This window comes from Telopea speciosissima, chromosome 8 (genome assembly GCF_018873765.1).
Source record: "Telopea speciosissima isolate NSW1024214 ecotype Mountain lineage chromosome 8, Tspe_v1, whole genome shotgun sequence".
Lineage (NCBI taxonomy): Eukaryota > Viridiplantae > Streptophyta > Magnoliopsida > Proteales > Proteaceae > Telopea > Telopea speciosissima.
The window spans coordinates 53,826,019-53,853,670 of NC_057923.1; the positions used below are offsets into that span (position 1 = coordinate 53,826,019).

Here is a 27,652-nt window from a genome sequence, read left to right on the forward strand (position 1 = left end):
TCATTCCTAAAACCCAATTTTTTATAGTGGAAGAAAATCAACACTATAAGAATCCAACTACTTATAGTTAACCATGGCCTTGTCAAGCTTGCAACATATACGATCCGACCCCACCTGACCATTATTCAAGTATGGAACTGGCCTTTCCATGTAAGATCCATCAATCCCAAATCAAAGATGCATTTGTTAAATTCGTTTGCCGCTACTTGGGAAATCATAGATCCGCCCAACTTCTCTCTTTGAAACCGGATCGAATTAAAGTCTCCTAAGATCACCCATGAGACATTAACATGACTGGCCATCAAAGAAAGAACAACCCAAAGAGCTCGTCTACCATCCAAAGAGTTCACTCCATAGACACTGTAATTGAAAAATGCAGTCCAACATCTATGTGTTCTTTCAATAAATTTTGACTTAGTATTTTATCAAACGAAGCATAAACAAATACAAAAATAGTAACTTTATTAGGTAAGAGGGCCTTCGGCCCTTACTAAAAAATAAATGCAAATTAAAAACCAAAATCACATAAACGAGCTTGTCCCTCCCTCCCCCAAATGTTAATGGAAAGAACTCAAAGGATCAAACAACCAAAGCAATGAAGGCACAAAATATAGATCCATACAGAATACCGAATAGAACAGAGTGTAAACACAATCAACATAAATTGGTATGATAATCAAGCCTGGGTTATACTACGCAAGATGATTGTCTCCACAGTTAGACCTGGTCCAAACCCTAATAGCACACCCCAATCAAACCCTTCTCCAGTTGTGGCTTTCCCTTCCTTCATAGACTTGTTCCTCATCTCATCCAAAATGAACATCACAGTGGGGCTTGACATATTACCATATTCGCTCAACACTTTTCTTGATGCCTTGAGTTTCTCCTCCTTCAAACCAAGGGTCCCTTCAATCAGGTCCAAAATCGCCGGCCCACCAGGGTGAGACACCCAAAAAATGGAGTTCCAATCACTAATACCAATCTTGTTGAATGCTTCCTCCAAGCATTTTCCGATGTTCCCAGAAATAGTTTTGGCTACATCCTTGGATAAGCTGATTGAAAGACCTGTTTGACGTAATTGGCCTTCAACCATATCATCTGAGTCTGGGAGAATTCGAGTACCCGCTGAGACGAGTTGGAATAGTGGACGCTCAATTGAAGTGTCAGGGTCTGCACCAACTATTAAAGCAGCAGCGCCATCAGCGAAGATTGCCTGCCCAAGTAAGGTGTGGAAGTCGGTCTCGGTAGGTCCCTTGAAGCCACTAACTGAGTTTAACTCCGAGCAAACAACGAGGACACGAGCACCTTTATTGTTCTCAGCAAGGTCTTTGGCAACACGGAGGACACTGCCACCACCGTAGCAGCCTAGATGATACATCATCACACGTTTGACGGTGGGTGAAAGGCCAAGGAGCTTGATGAGTTGGAAGTCGGCACCAGGTGCATCAACACCAGAAATGGTTGTGAATACAATGTGGGTGATCTTTGATTTGGGCTGTCCCCACTCATTGATGGCTTTTAAAGCTGCTTCTTTAGCCAACTTGGGAACCTCAACAACCATAATATCTTGGCGAGCATCAAGTGTTGGAGCCATGGGGTTGTAGAAGTCGGGGTTCTCCTCGATCATTTCCTCAGTCATGTAGAGATGACGTTTTATAATTGTAGATCTGTCATAGATTCGCTTGAACTTCTCCTTCAATCCAGTCATATGCTCACTCTTTGTGGATCTGAAGTAAAAATCTGGGAAATCAGGCTGATAAACACAGTTGGATGGATTTGCTGTGCCGATGGCCAGCACTGTGGCTGGACCCTGAGTGCACTGCGCTTCATAGATTTCTCCAACTGATGATCCCATTGCTTGTGTGGATCTCTGGATCGATCGATCTAAAGGGTGGGAAAATCTGAAATAGAGAAATGAATTAAGATGGAAGGAAAGGGTATGTATTAAAACTAGGAAGCAATAGCAATGATGATTCTTGGATGAAATAGCAAGACAGATGAATGGGGTTTTATAGAAGTAGGAAGTTTGAATGGATCCATATGCGCCCAAGCAATACTTAGAGTTTTGAATTTTATTATAATCACTTAGACTTGGTGGAAGTTGCCTTTTTTGAAACTCCTTCTATTTTGAATGAGACTCGTCGATCATATCGACTTACATGGGTTCTTGTTATCAAGTTGATACGATTGAATGGTCGGGGTTCCAAAGAAAATCTGTGATTTCTTTTGTCGTCATTTGAGACTTCTACAAAATAAAAAAATTAATAAAAAAATTAGAAAGAATGGCATATTTTTTATTTTTTTTTGGGTAGAAGAAAGAATGGCATATGAGACAACTGTGAGAGAACGGCATTTAATATATATGTTTCACTAGATACTTGATAGCAATGTTTTGAGTTGGGCTGACCGTGAACATACGAGAACTGATTCACAGCTGTTCAGATGGAATCCATTCTGCATCTAATGTTTTGTATTCATCGAGTTACGATTTTGTATAAAAAAAAATAGGTGAACCAATAAGGGAATTTCTTTTGGAAGCTAACAAATGGTGGAGGGGTATTTATGACATATCGCCACCTCATATGAACAGTGATATGTGAGAGAGTTTTCAATTTCACTTTTGAGTTGGTGTTTTACCAAACTTTTTTTCTTTAGTTTATTATGAATTTTTTTTCTTTTTTTTGTTAATATAATAGGAGACTATTCTTTGTTGGGGAATATGCGGCCTCCGCCCAAATACTGAGGGGGTGAAATGACCATCCACCCCTGTGTCAGGGGTGCATGCAAAAATGACCACCGTACCTCTGGTCATTTCTGGGGTTACAAGCCAGGGTATGCAACAGTCATTTCATAAACCCATGTGTCAGGCACAGGGGTGGCGTGCGCTGTACAACCTGGTGCCGTTCTCTTTCTCTTTAAATTATCTATCTTTATAAGTACCTTAATGATTTCAACTTTTGTAAATTTTTTTCCTTTCTTTTATTGCAGAGGTTCCTCATTTTGCAACTGGTGGGTGAAAGTATCTATTCCACATATACATCTTCACTAAATTTCTTAGCTCAATAGACTTCCTAACTCTTTAACTTTTACTTTCATGTTTCTCACTGCTATAGGTGCCAAAGCTGAAAGGATGCATCAAACCAACTCACTGTTGATCTCACTGCTCTAATCACCAAACATTTTATTAATTAATTCTTCATATGGGAGATGCAATTCATTTACAACAATTTGCAATCCGTAAATATTTACTTAGTTATGCATCAATTCATGGAGATGTGGTCTATTTGTAACTTTCTTGACTTCAGTTTTAAATAAAGAAACAGAAAAATGGATGCCATGTAACTTTCTCCCATGCTTTCATGCCCCGGTCAGTAAACTCTACTTTCATTTGTCTTATTCCAAAATCCGATCATCTCGTGGGGTTTAGTGGCTTTCGGCCTATTTCAATATCCAACTTACTATGTAAGTTTATTTCTAAGATTCTGGCTAATAGAATTCAGATGGTTGTTGGTACTCTAGTCTCCCTAAATCAATCGGCTTTTATCAAGGGAAGGTCTATGGCTGATAACATTCTTGTTTGCAATGATGTTGTGAGGGGGGTTGCTCAAAAAAATTCTTCGCCATCAGCCATTCTTAAGATTGACTTGCATAAGGCCTATGATTCATTGGAATGGAGATTCCTATTCCAAACGCTGAGCCTCATGAGATTCCTTACAAAGTTTATATCTTGGGTGAAGCAATGTGTAATGACCCCCATGTTCTCGGTCTTAGTGAGTGGAAGCCCCGCAGAATATTTTGCTAGTGGTAGGGGAATTAGACAAGGAGATCCTCTGTCTCCCTACCTATTCACCCTTGCTATGGCAAGCTTGTCTATGATGTTGAAACAGATTGTTGAGGATAGAAGGATTCACCTTATTCCAAGGTGTAAACCGATGAGGCTTTCTCATTTGGTTTTTGGCGATGTCCTGATGGTATTTGTGAGGGCGGATTATGGTTCAGTTGTGACAGTGATGGAAACCATTAACTCATTTCCATTAGTTTCGGGCCTTAAAGTGAATAACTCGAAATCCTCAATGATCATTGGAGGGGTTAATCCTCAGATTGGGGAGCAGTTGGTGGCGTTGACTGGTTTTACTGGTACTCAACATCCAATAAAGGATCTTAGAGTCCCTCTGATCTCAGGAAAGCTAAAAGCTACAGATTGTGCACCTTTGTTTGATTTGGTTAGGAAAAGATTGGAAAGATGGAAATCTAGATTATTATCTTTTGCTGGTCGTTTTCAGTTAATCTTATCTATTCTACCAGGAGATTACATTTATTGGTCTGGTCTGTTTGGTTTGCCTAAACATGTTATCAAGAAGCTGGAATCCATGTTCTCTAATTTCTTATGGTTTGGCCCTTCAACGGAAAGAAGAATTCACTCTATTTCTTGGACTGGCATTTGTAAACCTAAAGGAAAAGGGGGGGCTAGGAGTAAGACGCATTAAAGATATGAATGTAGCTGGGATCCTAAAGCAAGTGTGGTGGGTGGCTTCCAAGAAGGATTCCTTATGGGTTAAATGGGTCCAACATAGATACTTGAAAACAGACTCTATTTGTACAGTCCAACCGATCCAAAATTATTCTTGGGTTTGGAGAAAAGTCATTAAGTATTGGGATCGGATCAGCTCGCTTGTTGTACATAGGTTAGGTAATGGAGCTTCTACTTTGCTTCGGCTTGACCCTTGGCATCTAGAATAGATTTAGGGATCCTATCCGGTATGATGCAGGATCTGATAGACTGGCCTCTGTGCGATCCATTTTGAGTGACAGAAGATGGAATCATGGCCCAGCCACATCTTTAGATCTTGCCCTTGTTTGGGGCCAGTTAGACAGCATACGCTGGCTCAATGGGTCAAAGGAAGATTCTCATATGGATGGGGTCCTCGTCCAACATCCTTTCTACTAGATCAGCTTGGGATATAGCGAGGAGCCACTCTCCTAAGATAGATTGGGCGGTTACCGTTTGGTCTAAAAGTTGTATTCCTAGACACCCAACAACCACTTGGCATTGTTTGGTAGATGGTCTACCTACCAAGGACCAACTTTGAAAGAGGAATGTGTTGGTGTCTCCCTACTGTTGCTTCTGCTGGGCACGGTTGGAAAGTAGAGATCATTTGTTTTTTGACTGTCCGTTTACTAAACAGATATAGATAAGTATATTGAAGCTTTGTTCTCCTTCTAGAAGGGTGGGGAGTAATGTCAGCTTGGAGGCTAGGTGGATTGCTAAGTTTTTTAAGGGAGACTCAATTGGTGGTATTGTCATGATTGCTTTCTATGCTACTATTGGTCATAGATGGATGGAGAGTAACTTCCGTATATTTAGGACCAAGACCATGACCAAGACCAGCCCAATGATTATTAGTGACATCCGGGCAGATGTTGAAGACCGATGTAGGGTGGTTATCCCTAAGGGTAGAAGAACTCCTAGGAACTTGTTTCTAGTTGAAAAATGGAGGGTCATTCCAGTTTGGGAGAATAGATAAGTTGGGTGGTCTTTGTAATTTGTTTTGGTGATTTGTTTTTCTGCTGTGTTGTTTATTGCTTCTCTAAGCTTTGAGATCTGTTTTTGAGGCCTAGTTTGGTTGGCCTTTGGCCATTGTTTGTAAGTATTTGTCTTTTGTTCTCTCTTAATAAATTGATATCACCTATCAAAAAAAAAAAACTACAAACCGTCCATTTTTTTTAGAGAGGGAGTGCCTGAATGACACCACAATAGGTGTATTAAGAACTTGACACCTTCTTTTAATTGTCACTTGTCTTATTAATTCTCAGATGTTCTTTAAGATAGGGGTAAAAAAGGATTTTCAAAAATAATTTGATAATGACAAATCATTATGTCATTATTAAAAGGTGTCAATTTCTTGCCCAATTTTAGAGAATGCATGCTAAGTAATACTATTACCCTCATTAGAACAAAATTATATCTGACATAAAAATTAAAAAAAAATTAATGTTACAAATTATTTGACACCTTTCGAGATGTCAATAAGAAGATCCCATTCATAAATAACAAAATTTGAGTGCCAATTATACACACTTTAGAATTCGGCTCCGGTGGGGGGTTTCTATTTTTAATGATATGAATGTGTTTGATAATCCATATTTGGGAGCATTTCATGATATATTTTTGGAATAAAACATATTTGGGAACACTTCACTTTAGTGGTGTTTTCTGACCCCATGCACAAGCCTTCCAATTGTCCGTTCCCGTTATAACGCTTCTGGTTGGAGCACACTGATTTTAATTCTGTGGTAAGTAGTTCTTGGAATGACTATGTACCAGGATCTCCTTTTTTTGTTAGCCCGAGTACAAATCAAGAAACGCAAAATCTAATATAGAAGAAAGGCAACATACTCTTCTTTTGTGACTTCACCACTAGTACGTCGGTAATGAGTGAGATGACATGCATACCCACTTTTTGGGAGAAGTTAGTCCCATGATCTTCAGAAGATGCTTGGGATTCACCATGAAACTCTTCCCCACCTGACCGAAGCCCAAGTAGTGCCCCAATGTCCAGTAGAGTTGGACTCATTGCACCAAACAGAAATAGAAGGTGTTGGATGATAGAGACCAAAAGCATAAAGCCACTCACAGGAAAGGTTTGTTAGCATCAATTGGGGTCTTGGATAGATTGATAGCTTCAGCTATACCAAGCCTTCGCCAAGAATCCATCTTGTATTCATCCATTCTGTCGACCTAGGCATTCCAGGCTTGCAAGTATGTTGGCCAAAAATGAGAAAAGGGTCGAGGCAGTTCGTTTGGGAATGTGGGATGCCTGCAGAGAATAGCTTGGTCTCACAAACCAGTAGTGAAGTAACAAACTGTGCATTGGTAGAAGAGGAAATGCGTGGACCAACAACAAAGTGGGAATGTGATGTAGTAAGCCTTTCATATTGGACGAAGTCACCAGGCAGGGAACCTCTTTCTTTCTTCAACTGATTAAAGTAAGAAAGGAGTTGACTCTCTCCAAGGAGAGAAGGAGTTGTCGAAGGCATTGGAACAATTGGAATGTCAAAATAAGTAGAGGCAGAGTTCATCTCAATTCTCACCTTTGATGCTGTGAAAGGGTATTGGGAACTTTCAACCATTGAAACAGAAGAGGAATACACTGAGAAAAACCCAGAAAGGAAGAAGATAATCTTCTATAATCGTTGGCATTATTTATTTAAACCAGTGTTTGAGGGTTTCAAAATGATTCAATCCCTAGGAAATCGGGAGCGCCTCCAAAACGAAAGAAGCATTAATGTGTATGTTACCTTTCACCTGCAACTGTCAACTCAAACGTCATACTAGACGTTTCTTTTCTGTAATAGGAATACATAGACAGCATGGAAAGGATTCCAAAGGCCGACTATACGGTCTAATAAAACTTAATAAACAGTTTGAGATGGAAACCAAACCAGCGGTACGAAACAGTGTTGCAACTCTATAAGGACTTTACGAGCATCATCCTTAGAAGTTGCAAGGGGCATTGTTTACATCCTAAAATTACTAATTAACTGGTACTGATAGAATGACTACCCTTTTAGGATCGGTCATCAAGGGAGGCTCTTTAGAGGGAAACATGGACCTGAATGGTTAAAACCATGAAGTACACACCAACGATGGATTCTCACCCCTACCCACCTTTTATTTGCTGACGATTTTTTTAATATTTATGAATGCTTCTAATAGGTACATTCTAAATCTGAAGTCTTTCTTGGTTAAGTACAAGGATTTTTCGGGCCAGAGGGTGATCTTGGACACAAGCAAACTATTCTTTGGAAATGTCCCAGTTCGAAGGCGTAATAGGATCTCTAATGACCTTGGCAGTCATATTTGCTCCTTGCCTACAAGGTACCTGGGTGTGGAAATTTTCAGAGGGCGGGTCAAGCGCGACCATATTCTTCCCTTAATGGATAAAATCAAGGTGCGACTTTTTGGTTGGAAAGGAAAATTATTATCGATGGCTGGGCAAGTGGAGCTGGTTAAATCAGTGATTTCAAGCATTCCAGTACATAATTTCTCCATTTATTGGTGGCCTAATTCTTTGGTGAAGGCTCTTGAGAGGTGGACTAGGAATTTCATTTGGACAGGGGATGCTGATTCCATGAAAAAAATTACTGGTAAGTGGGATTTGGTTTGTAAGCCTAAATTTGAAGTAGGCTTGGGAATTCGGCGTATGCATGATGTTGATAAAGCTCTTCTTTGCAAGCTTGTTTGGCAAGTCAAGCAGTGGCAGTCAGGTTTGGGCCAAATTATTTTCTTTACTCGTAAGTGGGATTTAGTTTGTGGAAGAAAATCAACGCTATAAGAATCCAGCTACTTATAGTTAACCCTGGCCTTGTCAAGCTTGCAACATATACGATCTGTCCCCACTTGATCATTATTCAAGTATGTAATTGGCCTTTCCATTTAAGATCCATCAATCCCAAAACAAAGATGCATTTGTTAAATTCATCTACCGCCACTTGGGAAATCATAGATCCTCCCAACTTCTCCCTTTGAAACCGGATCGAATTAAAGTCTCCTAAGATCACGCATGAGACATTAATATGACTGACCATCAAAGAAAGAACAACCCAAAGAGCTCGTCTATCATCCAAAGAGTTCACCCCAATAGACACTGTAATTGAAAAATGCAGTCCAACATCTATGTGTTCTTTCAAAAAATTTTGACTTAGTATTTTATCAAACGAAGCATAAACAAATACAAATATAGTAACTTTATTAGGTAAGAGGGCCTTCGGCCCTAACTAAAAAATAAATGCAAAAAAATCAAAATCACATAAACGAGCTTGTCCCCCCCCCCCTCCCCCAAATGTTAATGGAAAGAACTCAAGGGACCAAACAACCAAAGCAATGAAGAAATATAGATCCATACAGAATACCCCATAGAACAGAGTGTAAACACAATCAACATAAATTGGTATGATCTTCAAGCCTGGGTTATGCTACGCAAGATGATTGTCTCCACAGTTAGACCTGGTCCAAACCCTAATAGCACACCCCAATCAAACCCTTCTCCAGTTGTGGCTTTCCCTTCCTTCATAGACTTGTTCCTCATCTCATCCAAAATGAACATCACAGTGGGGCTTGACATATTACCATATTCGCTCAACACTTTTCTTGATGCCTTGAGTTTCTCCTCCTTCAAACCAAGGGTCCCTTCAATTAGGTCCAAAATCGCCGGCCCACCAGGGTGAGACACCCAAAAAATGGAGTTCCAATCACTAATACCAATCTTGCTGAATGCTTCCTCCAAGCATTTTTCGATGTTCCCAGAAATAGTTTTGGCTACATCCTTGGATAAGCTGATTGAAAGACCTGTTTGACGTAAATGGCCTTCAACCATATCATCTGAGTCTGGGAGAATTCGAGTACCGCTGAGACGAGTTGGAATAGTGGATGCTCAATTGAAGTGTCGGGTCTGCACCAACTATTAAAGCGGCCGCCATCGTCAAGATTACCTGCCCAAGTAAGGTGTGGAAGTCGGTCTCGGTAGGTCCCTTGAAGCCACTAAGCGAGTTTAACTCCGAGCAAACAACGAGGACACGAGCACCTTTATTGTTCTCAGCAAGGTCTTTGGCTACACGGAGGACACTGCCACCACCGTAGCAGCCTAGATGATACATCATCACACGTTTGACGGTGGGTGAAAGGCCAAGGAGCTTGATGAGTTGGAAGTCGGCACCAGGCGCATCAACACCAGAAATGGTTGTGAATACAATGTGGGTGATCTTTGATTTGGGCTGCCCCCACTCATTGATGGCTTTTAAAGCTGCTTCTTTAGCCAACTTGGGAACCTCAACAACCATAATATCTTGGCGTGCATCAAGTGTTGGAGCCATGGGGTTGTAGAAGTCGGGGTTACGCTCGATCATTTCCTCGATCATGTAGAGATGAGCGTTTTATAATTGTAGATGCATCCGCAGATTCGCTTGAACTTCTCCTTCAATCCAGTCATATGCTCACTCTTTGTGGATCTGAAGTAAAAATCTGAGAAATCAGGCTGATAAACACAGTTGGATGGATTTTCTGTCCCGATGGCCAGCACTGTGGCTGGACCCTGAGTGCACTGCGCTTCATAGATTTCTCCAACTGATGATCCCATTGCTTGTGTGGATCGCTGGATCGATCGATCTAAAGGGTGGGAAAATCTGAAATAGAGAAATGAATTAAGATGGAAGGAAAGGGTATGTATTGAAACTAGGAAGCAATAGCAATGATGATTCTTGGATGAAATAGCAAGACAGATGAATGGGGTTTTATAGAAGTAGGAAGTTTGAATGGATCCATATGCGCCCAAGCAATACTTAGAGTTTTGAATTTTATTATAATCACTTAGACTTGGTGGAAGTTGCCTTTTTTTGAAACTACTCCTATTTTGAATGAGACTCCGTCAGTCATACTGACTTACATGGGTTGCTGTTATCAAGTTGATACAGTTGAATGGTCGGGGTTTCAAAGAAAATCTGTGATTTCTTTTGTCGTCATTTGAGACTTCTGCAAAATAAATTAGAAAGAATGGCAAATGAGACAACTGTGAGAGAACGGAATTTAATATATATATGTTTCCCTTGATACTTGATAGCAATGTTTTGAGTTGGGCTGACCGGTTCACCGTGAATGTACGAGAACTGGTTCACAGCCGTTCAGATGGAATCCATCCTGCATCTAATGTTTTGTATTCATCGAGTTACAATTTTGTTTAAAAAAAAAGGTGAACCAATAAGGGAATTTCTTTTGGAAGCTGACAAATGGTAGAGGGGTATTTATGATATATCGCCACCTCATATGAACTGTGATATGTGACAGAGTTTTCAATTTCACTTTTGAGTTGGTGTTTTACCAAACTTTTTTCCTTCAGTTTATTATGATCTATTTTTTTTTTTTTTGTTAATATAATAGGAGACTATTCTTCGTTTGGGAATATGCGGCCTCCGCCCAAATACTGAGGGGGTGAAATGACCACCCACCCCTGTGTTAGGGACGCATGCAAAAATGACCACCGTACCTCTGGTCATTTCTGGGGTTACACGGTATGCAACAGTCATTTCGTAAACCCATGTGTCAGGCACAGGGGTGGCGTGCACTGTACGACCTGGTGCCGTTCTCTTTTTCGCTAAAGGGTCATTGCATTAAGGAAATAGAAAGAAAAAAGAAAAACAACACAAGGAAAAGGGCGTAGCCCCTTACAACGAAGGAAACAGCTATAAAGAAACCAACCAGGCAGAGGCGATCACTATACCCGGTCCTACAAAAATCTGTAGCTAGGCAAACCCATAGCATCACGGCCCAGAAGCTCATTAATATGGCTAGGGAAGGTATGGCTATTCAGGGATGCGCCCGTTCTCTTTCCCTTTAAATTATCTAATCTTTGTAAGTACCTTAATAATTTCAACTTTTGTAAATTTTTTTTTATATTAATTTAAATTTATTTCCCTTTCTTTTATTGTAGAGGTTCCTCATGCTGCAACTGGTGGGTGAAAGTATCTATTCCACATATACATCTTCACTAAACTTATTAGCTTAATAGACTTCCTAACTCTTTAACTTTTACTTTCATGTTTCTCACTTTGTAGGTGCCAAAGCTAAAAGGATGCATCAAACCAACTCACTGTTGATCTCACTGCTCTAATCACCAAACATTTTATTTATTAATGTGAGAGCCAGATAGAGAGTTTGAATTGGGATGAATCTCACCTTACCCACTTTGTTGGGTAGTGATGGTATTTATAAACTTGAATTCAAAGTGCTGTTACACTCGTATCTGTTACAATGGGATAAACCCAATTAGTTACAACAGCCAGTATTAGATAAGTGTTGACTAATTCAAATAAAATTGAATATTTGAAATGCCAACGGATCCTTATCCTTAACATCCCCCCTCAAGTGGAAGTTGGTCTTTGAATGATCTTCAACTTGTTCCGGATCATTTCAAAGCGAGAACGTGATAAGGATTTGGTGAAAATATCCACTAGCTGATCGCGAGTGGAGATAAATTTGACTTCAAGCAGGCCTTGTGCAACCAAGTGACGAACGAAGTGAAAATCCACCTCTATGTGTTTGGTGCGTGCATGAAACAATGGATTCACTGTGAGATATGTAGCTCCTAAGTTATCACACCATAGTACCGGAGGCTTTGCTTGTGGCACACGAAGTTCTTGTAAGAGGGATTTAATCCAGACCAGCTCTGCTGTCGCATTAGCAAGCGCTCTATATTTAGATTCTGTTGAAGATCGAGCGATTGTATTTTATTTACAAGCAGACCACGATATTAGGTTGTTGCCAAGAAATATTGCAAACCCACCTTAGACCGTCTGTCATCAGGGCATCCAGCCTAATCAGCATCGCCAAAGGCATTGAAGGTGGGAGATGTAGAGCTGGTGAGAAGAAGGCCATGTGAAACAGTTTCTTTAAGATACCGTAGTGTGCATTTGACTGCTTGCCAATGTTCATCAGTTGGGGTTTGAAGATATTGGCATACTTTGTTAACAGAATATGATATGTCTGGCCTTGTTAATGTGGCGTACTAGAGGGCTCCCATTGTACTACGATATGTTGTTGCATCAACCAATGGCTTCCCTTGAGCTTGTGATAACTTGGTATTGATAGCCATAGGTGTATGTACTGGTTTGACACCATCCATGCCAGTCTTTTTGAGAAGATCTGTAATATATTTTTGTTGAGAGAGCACAATACCTTTAGAACATTGAAGCACATCCACGCCAAGGAAATAATGCAACTTCCCCAAATCACGAATGGCAAACTCCTGGTGTAGAGAAGTAATGGTATGATGAAATAGTGTGGGATTAGAGCTAGTGATGACTATGTCATCTATGTACACCAACATATAAACACAATGAGAGGCCTGCTTAAGAATAAATATTGAGGTGTCGGTTTTGGATCCTTCAAACCCCAAAGTAAGTAAATAGGCACTCAATCTTTGAAACCAAGCCCTTGGTGCTTGCTTCAAACCATACAACGCCTTATGTAACCGGCATAGATACTGTGGTTTAGTGGGATTAATAAATCCTTGAGGCTGTTTCATATAAACTTCCTCCTTGAGTGTTCCATGTAAGAATGCATTACTTACATCCAATTGGCGCATCTCCCAGTTGTTTACTGTCGCCAAGGATAACACAGTCTGAACTGTAGTAGGCTTTACCACAGGACTAAATGTCTCTGTGTAATCGATACCTTCCTGCTGGTTGTAGCCTTTGGCCACTAATCAGGCCTTGTAGTGCTCAACCATACCATCTGCTTTTCTTTTTATTCGAAACACCCACTTAGATCCAATTACATTCTGATGGGACTGTGGTGGAACTAAACTCCAAGTTCCATTTTTTAACAGTGCATTGAACTCCGTTTCCATAGCTGTCCGCCACTTATCATGTTTGTTAGTCTCTGTGAAACAAGTAGGTTCAACCTCAATGGGCCCTTCTGTTAAGTGGGCAGATGGCGAAGGATAACGTGTTGATGGCCTTGGATTGGATCTTAGTTGCATTGGGTGAGTCCTTGTGAGAGGCGCTGCAAGTAAATGATTTTGGGCTTGTGAAGATATTGAATCAAGAGGCAAGGAAGGTTGTGGATCTGCAATAACCCCTGCAACATTATTCATAGCATCTGATCCTTGTTCGTTAGTAGATGGGGTAGGGATCACATCAGCATTGGCAATGAGTGGTGAATAACTTAAGTAGGGGAGAGTGGAGGTGGTGAAGGTGTAGTATGTGAAGTCATATCAGATGAAGTGCATGTTGTTTCTTGGATCTGTAACGGACTGGTATCAAAGGTGGATATTGATAACCATGGTTGAGGTGGGATTGAATGTGGTTGTGTGCTTTGAATATGAGTGGCAAAAGGAAAGTGATCCTTAATAAACTGAGCATGGTGAGCAATGTACATGCGGTTTGCTTTTAGGTCCAAACATCTGTAGCCATGATGCAGAGGACTGAATCCCATAAAAACACACAGAGTAGATTGGAGAGAAAACTTATGAGAATTATAGGGGCGCAAGAGAGGGTAGACAGCACAACCAAAAACTTTGAAGAAAGAGTAGTTGGGTGTGAGATTATATAAGACTTCAAAACGAGATCTATTTTTCTGAAGAACAGTGGGTAAACAATTTATGAGATAATTGCAGTTTCAAAAGCAAATGACCAATATTTTAGTGGGATTGAATTGGGATGAATCTCACCTTACCCACTTTGTTGGGTAGTGATGGTATTTATAAACATGAATTCAAAGTGCTGTTACACTCGTATCTGTTACAATGGGATAAACCCAATTAGTTACAACAGCTAGTAATAGATAAGTGTTGACTAATTCAAATAAAATTGAATATTTGAAATGCCAGCGGATCCTTATCCTTAACAATTAATTCTTCATAGGGGAGATGCAATTCATTTACAACAATTTGCAATTTGTGAATAGTTACTTAGTTATGCATCAATTCATAGTGATGGGGTCTATTTGTAACTTTCTTGACTCTAGTTTTAAATAAAGAAATAGAAAAATGGATACCATGTAAATTTCTCCCATGCTTTCATGCTCCGGTCAGTAAACTCTACTTTCATTTGTCTTATTCCAAAATCTGATCATCTCGTGGGGTTTAGTGGCTTTAGGCCTATTTCTTTATGCAATTTACTATATAAGTTTATTTCTAAGATTCTGGCTAATAGAATTCAGATGGTTGTTGGTACTCTAGTCTCCCTGAATCAATCGGCTTTTATCAAGGGAAGGTCTATTGCTAATAACATTCTTGTTTGCCATGATGTTGTGAAGGGGGTTGCTCAAAAAAATTCTCTGCCATCAGCCATTCTTAAGATTGATTTGCATAAGGCCTATGATTCGTTGGAATGGAGCTTCCTGTTCCAAACGATGAGCCTCATGAGATTCCCTACAAAGTTTATATCTTGGGTGAAGCAATATATGTGTAATGACCCCCATGTTCTCAGTATTAGTGAATGGAAGCCCCGCAAGATATTTTGCTAGTGGTAGGGGAATTAGATAAGGAGATCCTCTGTCTCCCTACCTATTAACCTTTGCTATGGAAGGCTTGTCTATGATGTCGAAACAGGTTGTTGAGGACAGAAGGATTCACCTTATTCCAAGGTGTAAAGCGATGAGGCTTTCTCATTTGGTTTTTGCTGATGACCTGATGGTGTTTGTGAAGGCGGATTATGGTTCAGTGGCGACAGTGATGGAAACCATTAACTCATTTTCATTAGCTTCGGGCCCTAAAGTGAATAACTCGAAGTCCTCAATAATCATTGGAGGGGTTAATCCTTAGATTGGGAAGCAGTTGATGGTGTTGATTGGTTTTACTGGTACTCAACATCTAATAAAGTATCTTGGAGTCCCTCTGATCTCAGGAAAGCTAAAAGCTACAGATTGTGCACCTTTGTTTGATTTGGTCAAGAAGAGATTGGAAGGATGGAAATCTAGATTTTTATCTTTTGCTGGTCGTCTTCAGCTAATCTTATCTGTTATGCAGGGACATTACATTTATTGTTCTGGTCTGTTTGGTTTGTCTGCACATGTTATCAAGAAGCTGGAATCCATGTTCTCTAATTTCTTATGGTCTGGCCCTTCAATGGAAAGAAGAATTCACTTCTTGGACTGACATTTGTAAACCTAAAGGAAAAGGGGGGCTAGGAGTAAAACGCATTAAAGATATGATGTAGCTGGGATCCTAAAGCAAGTGTGGTAGATTGTTTCCAAGAAGGATTCATTATGGGTTAAATGGGTCCAACATAGATACTTGAAAACAGACTCTATTTGGACAATCCAACCGATCCAAAATTGTTCTTGGGTGTGGAGAAAAGTCATTATCGGGATCGGATCAGCTCGCTTGTTCTACACAGGTTAGGTAATGGAGCTTCTACTTTGCTTTGGCTTGACCCTTGGCATCCAGAAGGGGTCTTGCTTAATAGATTTAGGGATCGTATACAGTATGATGCAGGATCTAATAGACTAGCCTCTGTGCGATCCAGTTTGAGTGATGCAAGATGGAATCATGGCCCAGCTACATCTTCAGATCTTGCCCATGTTTGGGGCCAGTCAGACAGCATATGCTGGCTCAATGGGTCAAGGGAAGATTCTATCATATGGATGGGGTCCTCATCCAACATCTTTTCTACTAGATCAGCTTGGGATATAGTGAGGAGCCACTCTCCTATGATAGATTGGGCGGTTACCGTTTGGTCTATAAGTGTATTCCTAGACACTCAACAACCACTTGGCATTGTTTGGTAGATGGTCTACCTACCAAGGACCAGCTTCGAAAGAGGAATGTGTTGGTGTCTCCCTATTGTTGCTTCTGTTGGGCAGGGTTGGAAAGTAGAGATCATTTGTTTTTTGACTGTCCATTTACTAAACAGATATAGATAAGTATATTGAAGCTTTGTTCTCCTTCTAGAAGGGTGGGGAGTAATGTCAGCTTGGAGGCTAGGTGGATTGCTAAGTATTTTAAGGGAGACTCAATTGGTGGTATTGTCATGATTGCTTTCTGTGCTACTATTGGTCATATATGGAAGGAGAGAAACTTCCGTATATTTAGGACCAAGACCAGCCCAATGATTATTAGTGATATCCGGGCATATGTTGAAGACCGATCTAGGGTGGTTATCCCTAAGGGCAAAAGAACGCCTAGGAACTTGTTTCTAGTTGAAAAATGGAGGGCCATTCCAGTGTGGGAGAATAGATAAGTTGGGTACTCTTTGTAATATGTTTTGGTGATTTATTTTTCTGCTGTGTTGTTTATTGCTTCTCTAAGCTTTGAGATCTGTTTTTGAGGCCTAGTTTGGTTTGCCTTTGGCCTTTGTTTGTAAGTATTTGTCTTTTGTTCTCTCTTAATAAATTGATACCACCTATGAAAAAAAAAAAAAAAAAACTACAAACCTTCCATTTTTTTGTAGAGGGAGTGCCTGAATGACACCACAATAGGTGTATTTAGAACCTGACACCTTTTAATTGTCACTTGTCTTATTAATTCTCAGAAGTTCTTTAAGATAGGAGTAAAAAAGGATTTTCAAAAATAGTTTGATAATGACAAATCATTACGTCATTATTAAAAGTTGTCAATTTCGTGCACAATTTTAGAGAATGCATGAGAAGTGATACTATTACCCTCATTAGAAAAAAATTGTGTATCTAACATAAAAATTAAAAAAAATTTAGGTTACAAATTATTTGACACCTTTCGAGATGTCAATAAGAAGATCCCATTCATAAATAACAAAATTTGAGTGCCAATTATACACACTTTAGAATTCGGCTCCGGTGGGGGGGTTTCTATTTTTAATGATATGAATGTGTTTGATAATCCATATTTGGGAGCATTTCATGATATATTTTTAGAATAAAACATATTTGGGAACATTTCACTTTAGTGGTGTTTTACTGACCCCATGCACAAGCCTTCCAATTGTCCGTTCCCGTTATAACGCTTCTAGTTGGAGCTCATCAATTTTAATTCTGTGGTAAGTAGCTCTTGGAACGACTATGTACCAGGATCTCCTTTTTTTGTTAGCCCGACTACAAATCAAGAAACGCAAAATCTAATAAATAAGAAAGGCAACATACTCTTCTTTGTGACATCACCACTAGTACGTCAGTAATGAGTGAGCTGAGACACGTACTCCACTTTTTGGGAGCAGTCAATCCCATGATCTTCGGAAGATGCTTGGGAATCACCATGAAACTCTTTCCCACCTGACCGAAGCCCAAGTAGTGCCCCAATATCCAGTAGAGTTGGACTCATTGCACCAAACAGAAACGGAAGGTGTTGGATGATCGAGACCAGAAGCATAAAGCCACTCATAGGAAAGGTTTGTTAGCATCGATTGGGGTCTTGGATAGATTGATAGCTTCAGCTATACCAAGCCTTCGCCAAGAATCCATCTTGTATTCAACCATTCTGTCTACCCAAGCATTCCAGGCTTGCAAGTATGTAGGTCAAAACGAGAAAAGGGTCGAGGCAGTTTGTTGGGGAATGTGGGATGCTTGCAGAGAATAGCTTGGTCTCACTAACCAGTAGTGAAGTAACAAACTGTGCATTGGTAGAAGAGAAAATGCGTGGACCAACAACAAAGTGAGAATGCGATGTAGTAAGGTTTTCATACTGGAAGAAGTCACCAGGCAGGGAACCTCTTTCTTTCTTCAACCGATTAAAGTAAGAAAGAAGTTGACTCTCTCCAAGGAGAGAAGGAGTTGTCAAAGGCATTGGAACAATTGGAATGTCAAAATAAGCAGAGGCAGAGTTCATCTCAGCTCTCACCTTTGATGCTGTGAAAGGGTATTGGGAACTTTCAACCATTGAAACAGAAGAGGAATACACTAAGAAAATCCCAGAAAGGAAGAAGATAATCTTCTATAATCGTAGGCATCATTTATTTAAACCAGTGTTTGAGGGTTTCAAAATGATTCAATCCCTAGGAAATCGGGAGCGCCGCCAAAATGAAGGAAGCATTAATGTGTACGTTACCTGTCACCTGCAACTGTTAACTCAAACGTCATACCAGACGTTTCTTTTCTGAAAAAGGAATACATATATAGGAAGGAAGGATTCCAAAGGCCGACTATACCGTCTAATAACACTTAACAAACTGTTTTAGATGGAAACGAAATCAGCGGTTCAAAGCTGTGTTGCAACTCCATAAGGACTTTACGAGCATCATCCTTAGAAGTTGCAAGGGGCATTGTTTACACCCTAAAATTACAAATTAGCTGCTAACGATAGTCTGACTACCCTTTTAGGATCGGTCATCAGGGGAGGCTCTTTAGAGGGAAACATGGACCTGAATGGTTAAAACCATGAAGTACATGCCAGCAATGGATTCTCACCCCTGCCCACCTTTTATTTGCTGACGATATTTTTTATATTTATGAATGCTTCTAATAGGTACATTCTGAACCTAAAGTCTTTCTTGGTTAAGTACATGGATTTTTAGGGCCAGAGGGTGAACTTGGAGAAAAGCAAGCTGTTCTTTGGAAATGTCCCTGTTCGAAGGCATAATAGGATCTCTAATGACCTTGGCATTCATATTTACTCCTTGCCTACGAGGTACCTAGGTGTGGAAATTTTCAAAGGGAGGGTCAAGCACGAGCATATGCTTCCCTTAATGGATAAAATCAAGGTGCGACTTTTGGGTTGGAAAGGAAAATTATTATTGATGGCTGGGCGAGTGGAGCTGGTTAAATCAGTGATTTTAGACATTCTAGTACATAATTTCTCCATTTATTGGTGGCCTGATTCTTTGGTGAAGACTCTTGAGAGGTGGATGAGGAATTTCATTTGGACAGGGGATGCTGATTGCATGAAAAAAAGTAACTGTTAAGTGGGATTTGGTTTGTAAGCCTAAATCTGAAACAGGCTTGGGAATTCGGCATATGCATGATGTTAATAAAGCTTTTCTTTGCAAGCTTGTTTGTCAAGTCAAGCACTAGCAGTCAGGTTTGGGCCAAATTTTTTAGAGCTAGATTTTTAAAAGCTGATGGCTCTTTAAAATGCAGCTACAAATCCTTTTGAATCTGGCCTGGTATTAAACGCCTTTGGGATTTGGTGTCCAGTAATGAAAGATGGGCTGTGGGCAATGGGTCTCGAATCCTTTTCTGGTTTGATAAATTGTTGGGTCAGTCGTCAATTGCAAAAATGTCCCCTCTCAAGTCAGCATTATTCAAGGGGTTTGGAAGCAAGGTGGCGGATTTTATTCAAGGGGATCGATGGTGTCCCCCTAGTGTGGAGTCGAACTTCTTGAAAGGAATTTTTTATTCTGTTAGGCAGATCTGCATTCTGCCTGCATCGCTGGAGGACAAATGTTTTTCGTCTCTTAACCCTGAAGGTGTTTTTTCAGTGAAATCAGCTTGGGAGGAGATTAGATTAATTAATCCTAAGCCGCCTTGGTTTTCGTTGGTTTGGAATAAATGTCTTCTGCCTCACCACTCAGTTTTCGGTTGGAGGATTCATCATGGCATGCTACCTACTAATGATCTTGTTAATAAGTTTGGCATTCCTATCCCTTCGAGATGCATTTTCTGCTTTCGGGCTGAGATTTTTGCATCACATTTTTTGTTAGTGCCCGTTTGCTCAATTTATGTGGTTTTCTTCTCGAGCTTTTTCAACATTGGTTAGTAGCCTCAATTTTTTCTTTTGGAGCTGAGTTCTTGGTGGAAAAGCAAGGCGTCAGTGTCCCTGCTCAAAGAAGTGTGGAGTTGTGGCCTAATTCTTATTCCTTTTTGTCTTTGACGGGAGAGAAATTTAAGAAGGTTTAAAGGTCGGTCTTCCAGTCAAGCGAAGGTCTGGGGTCTTATTCGTAAGGAAATTGAGGCTGTTTCCTCCAAACTCTCCTACCAATCATTTTCCATCAAAGACTTTTTGCTTGGGAGAAGACTGAATGTCTCTTTGAGGTCCTGTGGCGCTGCCTGATTACTAGAGATATTTTGGGTGCGGCCTTCTTCAGGGTGGGTCAAACTGAACATGGATGGTTGTTCTCTGGGAAATCCAGGCAGATCAGGGGCAGGGGGAGTCTTCTGAAACTCTGATGCCCAAGTAATCTTCTCTTTTAGGGAAAGTTTGGGAGTGGCGACTAATTTTGAGGGTGAGTTCCATGCGTATATTCTGGGCTTGGAATATGCTAAATCGCTTGGCGTTTCAAATCTGTGGATCGAGTGTCATTCGGTGGCGGTTTTTTAGCTAGCTTCGCGGAAAGTTGTCCCGTAGTTCCTTTGGCAGCATTGGTATGGTCTTATTTCTTTTATGGACTCACTCATGTGAAAAATTTCTCATTGCTTACGTGAAGCTAATCCGATTGCCTTGGTTCTAGATGAGCTTACTGTTGATGCTTAGGGTAGACTGAGATTTTAGAATTGTGTATGCCTGATTTCTTTCAGGGTCTTGTCTGTTTGGCGATTTGACAGTCCCTGCTGATGGCAATGCCGAAGATGGGGAGGTCAATTTGCTTTTTTTTTTTCTGGTAAGTACTGCATTTTGTTTTAACTAGAGTTTCAAAATGTGGTGCGTAAAAGCCCATTGCTACCAGGTGATCTTGGGTTCAAGCCTCCTGGTTCACATCTTCCCTCCCCTCTACCTATCAAAAAAAAAAAAAAAAAAAAAACTAGAGTTTCAAGAAAATAAAGAGAAGTAGATTTTTTTTCTTGTATTAATGCCCCTTGAAGTAGAAGGTCAATTGAATTTGGGTCTCTGATTCCAATTAGTAACTTCTTTCAGTTATAAATCTATATGAAACACAAAAAGAAGGGGTCATAATCCCCACTATGTCGAATGGATATAGTGGGTTTAATAATGCTGTTTTGTCCTTGGAGTGCTCCCATGGTTTCCACCATTAACTTGTTGCTCTAAAAGTTCACCAGACCATGCATTCATTAGGCCTCTCCATTATTGAAAGTATTGTGTGGCCTTGGACAACTTTTCCATTGCCTCCAAGGATCAAAGCCCTTTTCTTTTCATATGTGATTAGTGTAATCAAAATCATCATTGTTCTTCAGTTATAGTTTAACAATCTAAGATGATTCTGTGAAATATGGGTTAAATGATGGGATACTATGATAGCATTGCGTTAATCAGTGAAATGCCCACTAGGAATAGTATTTATTGTTGTTCCACTCATTGGCATGTGAATCAGTGAATGTAATAATTGTTTGGTGAAGGCACTAGTTCAGACTGTATAAGAACCTTGGTTATTGGATCCCAATATGAACTAATCTTGTCCTGTAGATAGGAATGAATATGTAGAAAAAAGAGAAAACAATAGGTTGAACATAATTTTCAATGAAGAAATGGATTTGCCAATATGGTTGATGTCTCAATCGTTAAAATAGGTGAGTCTTTAGCTCAAATGGAAGAGAATGTGGGCTTTCACCCATGGGATGGTGGTTCGATTCGACCAAGACTCAAGAATAATTTTTTCTTTCATTTTTATTGTCTGTAGGCCTACTTGTTTTTTTTTTTTTTGTTCCTCTAACTGTGTTCTTATAAGGTGATTCAGGTGTAATACGTCTCTCTGTTTTCAAATTATTTAACTACAGTTGTGTACGAGGCTTCCATTAGTTGAATATTGGTGGAAGTTCCCTAGGGAACCCAGGTAGGGCGGGTTCTAGGGGAGTGTTTAGAAATCACCAAGCCCAAGTTATCCATTCGTACTGAAGACACCTAGGGGTTACCAGCAGCTTTGTGGCTGAATTTGAGGCCTTGTTAGACAGTCTTTTTATTGCTATGGAGAGGAGCGTCAGGGACCTTTGGATAGAATCTGACTCGGCTGCCTTGGTTTTGTCCATTCAACATTCTAATGTCCCGTGGTTTGCGCTCCAAAGATGGTAGGTACTTAAATCTTTTCTTGAGTCTTGCAATTGGAAAATCTCACACTGCTACAGGGAAGCGAATCCTATTGTAGATTATTTGGCTAAACATGCGGCGATTACAGGAGAGTCTGTGTTACTTTCCCTAGTCATATTGAAGACCTTCTGGCTCGAGATGCAATGAGCATGCCTCGATACAGATTTTATAAGGATTTTGGGTGAGATGGTTAGCTGTCTCAGCTTGTAGTTGTGCTTTTTCAGTTCCTCTTTGTTTTTTTGGTTCTTTGTTTAATGCAATGATCTTTTAGCAAAAAAAGGCTTGAACATGCATTGATGTGAAAAACTATGCTCATCTTATCGCTCAATTTTCTCAGCTGCTCATGGATTTCTTTTCTAATGATTTATGTGAAAAACTAGGATGTCACAGTAGTATAGAATTTTTTAATAATATTTTATTCATATAATGGATGACAAGGACAGTTATTGGATAGGAACTCTATCAACTGCCATTTTAATTCAAGTTTAAACATTAGTTGCATGCAAATTTCTTCATAATTGTTTCATGTTCTAGCCATATAGTAGCCAATGTGTTGACATGATCTATCTGAACCAAACAGTTTTTCATGCAGATTCAAGCTGAATTCAACTGACAGACTCAGGGAAACCAAATAGTTTTTCATACAGATTCATGTTGAATCCAACTAACAGACTCAGGGTAACCAAACAGTTTTTCTGGAAGATTCAGCTAACGGGCTCAGGGTAACCAAACAGTTAATTTGTCAGGACAACGGATCAATTGGTGCACTACCAATGGATTCCTCACCAATATCAACGCAACCACCACTTGGTTTATGCAACCAAACACGTCCTTAATTTATGTTAATTTTTTTTTTATATGAGATTTTAAATTTCAGTTTGTTATGTAAGAGAGACATTTATTTTGTTATATGGATGGCATAAATGTAATTAACATCAAATAGGAAGAACAAATTATACCAAACACCATTTTCGTTCTGAATGGCGTTCTTGAAACCTTATCAAACAGTCATTTTTGGTCTCAAAACGCAGTTTCAAACCAGAAATGCCAAAGAACGTTTCTAGTCAAGAACGGATGTTCTATGTTCAAACACTTACCAAACGTAGCCTTACAAGAATGCAAATCCAAGTTGATTTATGAAACGTTGTCGTTTGCTTAAAATTAATTTGAAATGTGGGAAGGATGGGTTTGGGAGATGGAACTACAGAGACTAGGGAGCATTCAGGGTCGGAGGTTTATTTAGGGTTCTTCACTGGACCTATTATGTTCTATGATTCTCTTATCTGATTATCAAGAGATTAACCAGGGAGAAGGGATAATATTGGACATGTTGCTGGTCTATTCTGGTTACTGCCAGAGTGTTCGAAAGAAGGAAGAAGAAGGAGAACTTCTGGAAGTTTTCTTTTCATTTAGTCTCTTGTTGTTAAGGAGGTAATATTGGAATATCACATGCTTAAGGGCATTTTTGGGTTTAATTGAATATATTAAGGGTGATGTCATCACTTAACAGCCTTTTTTTACGTAATGGGTACGGTTGAAAGAATCTTTTGATTATTGGAGAGGGGAGAGCTATTACTCAATATGCATGGGAAGGGCTTGTCATTCGGATATAATCGAGGAGAGGGGAGAGTAATTTACTCAAATTATTTTTAAAGAGTTCTAATTTAATACATTATTATATTCCAAACCGTGTGTCTGATTTTGACAATCCTTATATCGCCATGAAGCATTCCTCGAGCAATTTTCATCCATATGGCGATCAAGGTCAAATTTTTCTGGGAAAGTAGCAAAAAATGCTTATCAAGTGTGTGAAACCCATAAAGATTCTTTGCACCAATCAAGGCCCAAATGAAATTGGATTTGAACAAAATTTTATGCACATGCTCAAAATAGCTAAATATGATCCAAATTTTTTTTTATAAACTTTCCCCCTCCCTTCAAATCCGTTCCTCCTTTTTATTTCCCATTTCTAGCGCTAATCTGCCTTGGTGTTCCCATATTACCCTTGTCGTATTACATCATTCTCTTAAACCATACTTTGGCCCGAATCTTTTGGGCCAAAGGTGAACCCCTTGGTCCTTAGACCCCTTGTCTTTCATTTTGAACCAAATAAATTCAATTACTAAATTAACTAATAGGACCCCCATTGGCTATAACTACGCTATAGTAAAATCCATAAATCCCAATTAATTCAAATGAAAACGTGAATTATTATTTTAATACATATTTCTAAAATAAATCTTAAACAAATTAAATACTATGCTATCTGTAAAATTATTTAAAATTCTAAGGTCTCACCTTCAGGTAAACATACCCATCCATGGGTACCATCGAAGTGTCAACATCTGGTAGTACCAACAAGTACTTTATAAATTTAACTGGGTACGAGGTATCACAACCCTTGTGTGCTGCGGTGCTGAGAACATCACCCCTTTTTTTACCTATAAAACTTTTAGAAAGACGAAAATTTCTGTCTCCAATGAACAAAATTCCAGATTTTAGACAGAAAATTCTGTCTCTAAAATAAACATTATAGTGATGGTAAAAAATAGTTTGACCTTGTCAGCCCGAGCCCGCCCTAAGCCTGAACAGGGCCTGGGCTGGATTTTTCAACCCTGAGGGTGGGTAGGGTTGAAATTTTAAGGCCCAAGGTCATGGTCGGGCTTTGCCAGAGTTGAGGCCTCGGGCTAAGCCCAGCCCGGCCCGACCCTATGTTAGGTTATGCTTTATAATTTATTGATTATATTTTGCAATTTTTGTTTAGTATCTAATTATCTATTGGTTTATAAAAAAATAGGCTAATTATCTATCGAACAAAAGTATTTAGATTTTAAGATTGGGCTAAGTTTTCTAACCCAAAGAAAAGTCTAATAGTCAATTGAGTATGAAACAAACCAATACCCACTCACATGAGACTTGTCAGTCAGGGCCAACCAAGCCCTAGCAAAAATCAGGGTCAATCTAGGCTAACCTGGCCCAACCCGGCCCGATCAGGATCAATCAGTGTCGGGTTGAGCTCGACGGGGTTGGGACTGAGTTGAGATATCTCAGCCCGACCTAGGGCCAGCTTGGGCTTGGGTTGAGCTAAGAGGACTCAGGGTTGGGCTAGGGTTTTCAAAAACCCAGCCCAACCCGGCCCTGCCTCGCTCCGAGTAAAAAACCATCCCTAATTTAGTTTTTTTTGCGACAGTTAATAGTTGTGCCTAAAAATAAATTGTCCCTCATAAACCTATTAGGAACGGTTGGTTTTCAATTGTCGCTAGCATTTGGGATGCTTCTTATGGCGACAGAATAGGCAAGACAATTGTTTTCGTCCCAAAAAAGCTTCAGCGATTGAAAATTCACATTAGGACAATTTTTTTCCGTTCCTTAAACTCAATTTTTTATAGTGGAAGAAAATCAACACTATAAGAATCCAGCTATTTATAGTTAACCGTGGCCTTGTCAAGCTTGCAACATATACGATCCGTCCCCATCTGATCATTATTCATCTATGGAACTGGCCTTTCCATATAAGATCCTTCAATCCCAAATAAAAGATGCATATGTTAAATTCATCTGCCGCCACTTGGGAAAACATAGATCCTCCCAACTTCTCTCTTTGAAACCGGATCGAATTAAAGTCTCCTAAGATCACCCATGAGACATTAATATGACTGGCCATCAAAGAAAGAACAACCCAAAGAGCTCGTCTACCATCCAAAGAGTCCACCCAATAGACACTGTAATTGAAAAATGCAGTCCAACATCTATGTGTTCTTTCAATAAATTTTGACTTATTATTTTATCAAACGAAGCATAAACAAATACAAAAATAGTAACTTTATTAGGTAAGAGGGCCTTCGGCCCTTACTAAATAAATGCAAAAAACCAAAATCACATAAACGAGCTTGTCCCCTCCCTCCCCCAAATGTTAATGGAAAGAACTCAAGGGTCCAAACAACCAAAGCAATGAAGGCACAAAATATAGATCCATACAGAATAACCCATAGAACAGAGTGTAACCACAATCAACATAAATTGGCATGATCATCAAGCCTGGGTTATGCTACGCAAGATGATTGTCTCCACAGTTAGACCTGGTCCAAACCCTAATAGCACACCCCAATCAAACCCTTCTCCAGTTGTGGGTTTCCCTTCCTTCATAGACTTATTCCTCATCTCATCCAAAATGAACATCACAGTGGGGCTTGACATATTACCATATTCGCTCAATACTTTCCTTGATGCCTTGAGTTTCTCCTCCTTCAAACCAAGGGTCCCCCTTCAATCAGGTCCAAAATCGCCGGCCCACCAGGGTGAGACACCCAAAAAATGGAGTTCCAATCACTAATACCAATCTTGCTGAATGCTTCCTCCAAGCATTTTCCGATGTTCCCAGAAATAGTTTTGGCTACATCCTTGGATAAGCTGATTGAAAGACCTGTTTGACGTAAATGACCTTCAACCATATCATCCGAGTGCAGGAGAATTCGAGAACTGCTGAGAAGAGTTGGAACAGTGGGCGCTCCACTCGATGTGTCGAGTCTCGCACCAACTATTAAAGCTGCAGCGCCATCGCAAAGATTGCCTGCCCAAGTAAGGTGTGGAAGTCGGTCTCGGTAGGTCCCTTGAAGCAACTAACTGAGTTTAACTCAGAGCAAACAACGAGGACACGAGCACCTTTATTGTTCTCAGCAAGGTCTTTGGCAACACGGAGGACACTGCCACCACCATAGCAGCCTAGATGATACATCATCACACGTTTGACGGTGGGTGAAAGGCCAAGGAGCTTGATGAGTTGGAAGTCAGCACCAGGAGCATCAACACCAGAAATGGTAGTGAATACAATGTGGGTGATCTTTGATTTGGGCTGCCCCCACTCATTGATGGCCTTTAAAGCTGCTTCTTTAGCCAACTTGGGAACCTCAACAACCATAATATCTTGGCGAGCATCAAGTGTTGGAGCCATGGGGTTGTAGAAGTCGGGGTTCTCCTCGATCATTTCCTCAGTCATGTAGAGATGACGTTTTATAATTGTTGATCTGTCACAGATTCGCTTGAACTTCTCCTTCAATCCAGTCATATGCTCACTCTTTGTAGATCTGAAGTAGAAATCTGGGAAATCAGGCTGATACACACAGTTGGATGGATTTGCTGTGCCGATGGCCAGCACTGTGGCTGGACCTTGCGTGTATTGCGCTTCATAGATTTCTCCAACTGATCCCATTTCTTGTGTGGATTGATCGATCTAAAGGGTATGAAAATCCGAAATAGAGGAATGAATGCAGATG

At 40.0% G+C, this 27,652-nt stretch overlaps 1 pseudogene; it reads right to left on the bottom strand.

The window, feature by feature from the left end:
* Nucleotides 1-676: 676 nt before the first annotated feature.
* On the bottom strand, nt 677-27,589 carry LOC122672444 (annotated as a pseudogene).
* Nucleotides 27,590-27,652: the final 63 nt, after the last annotated feature.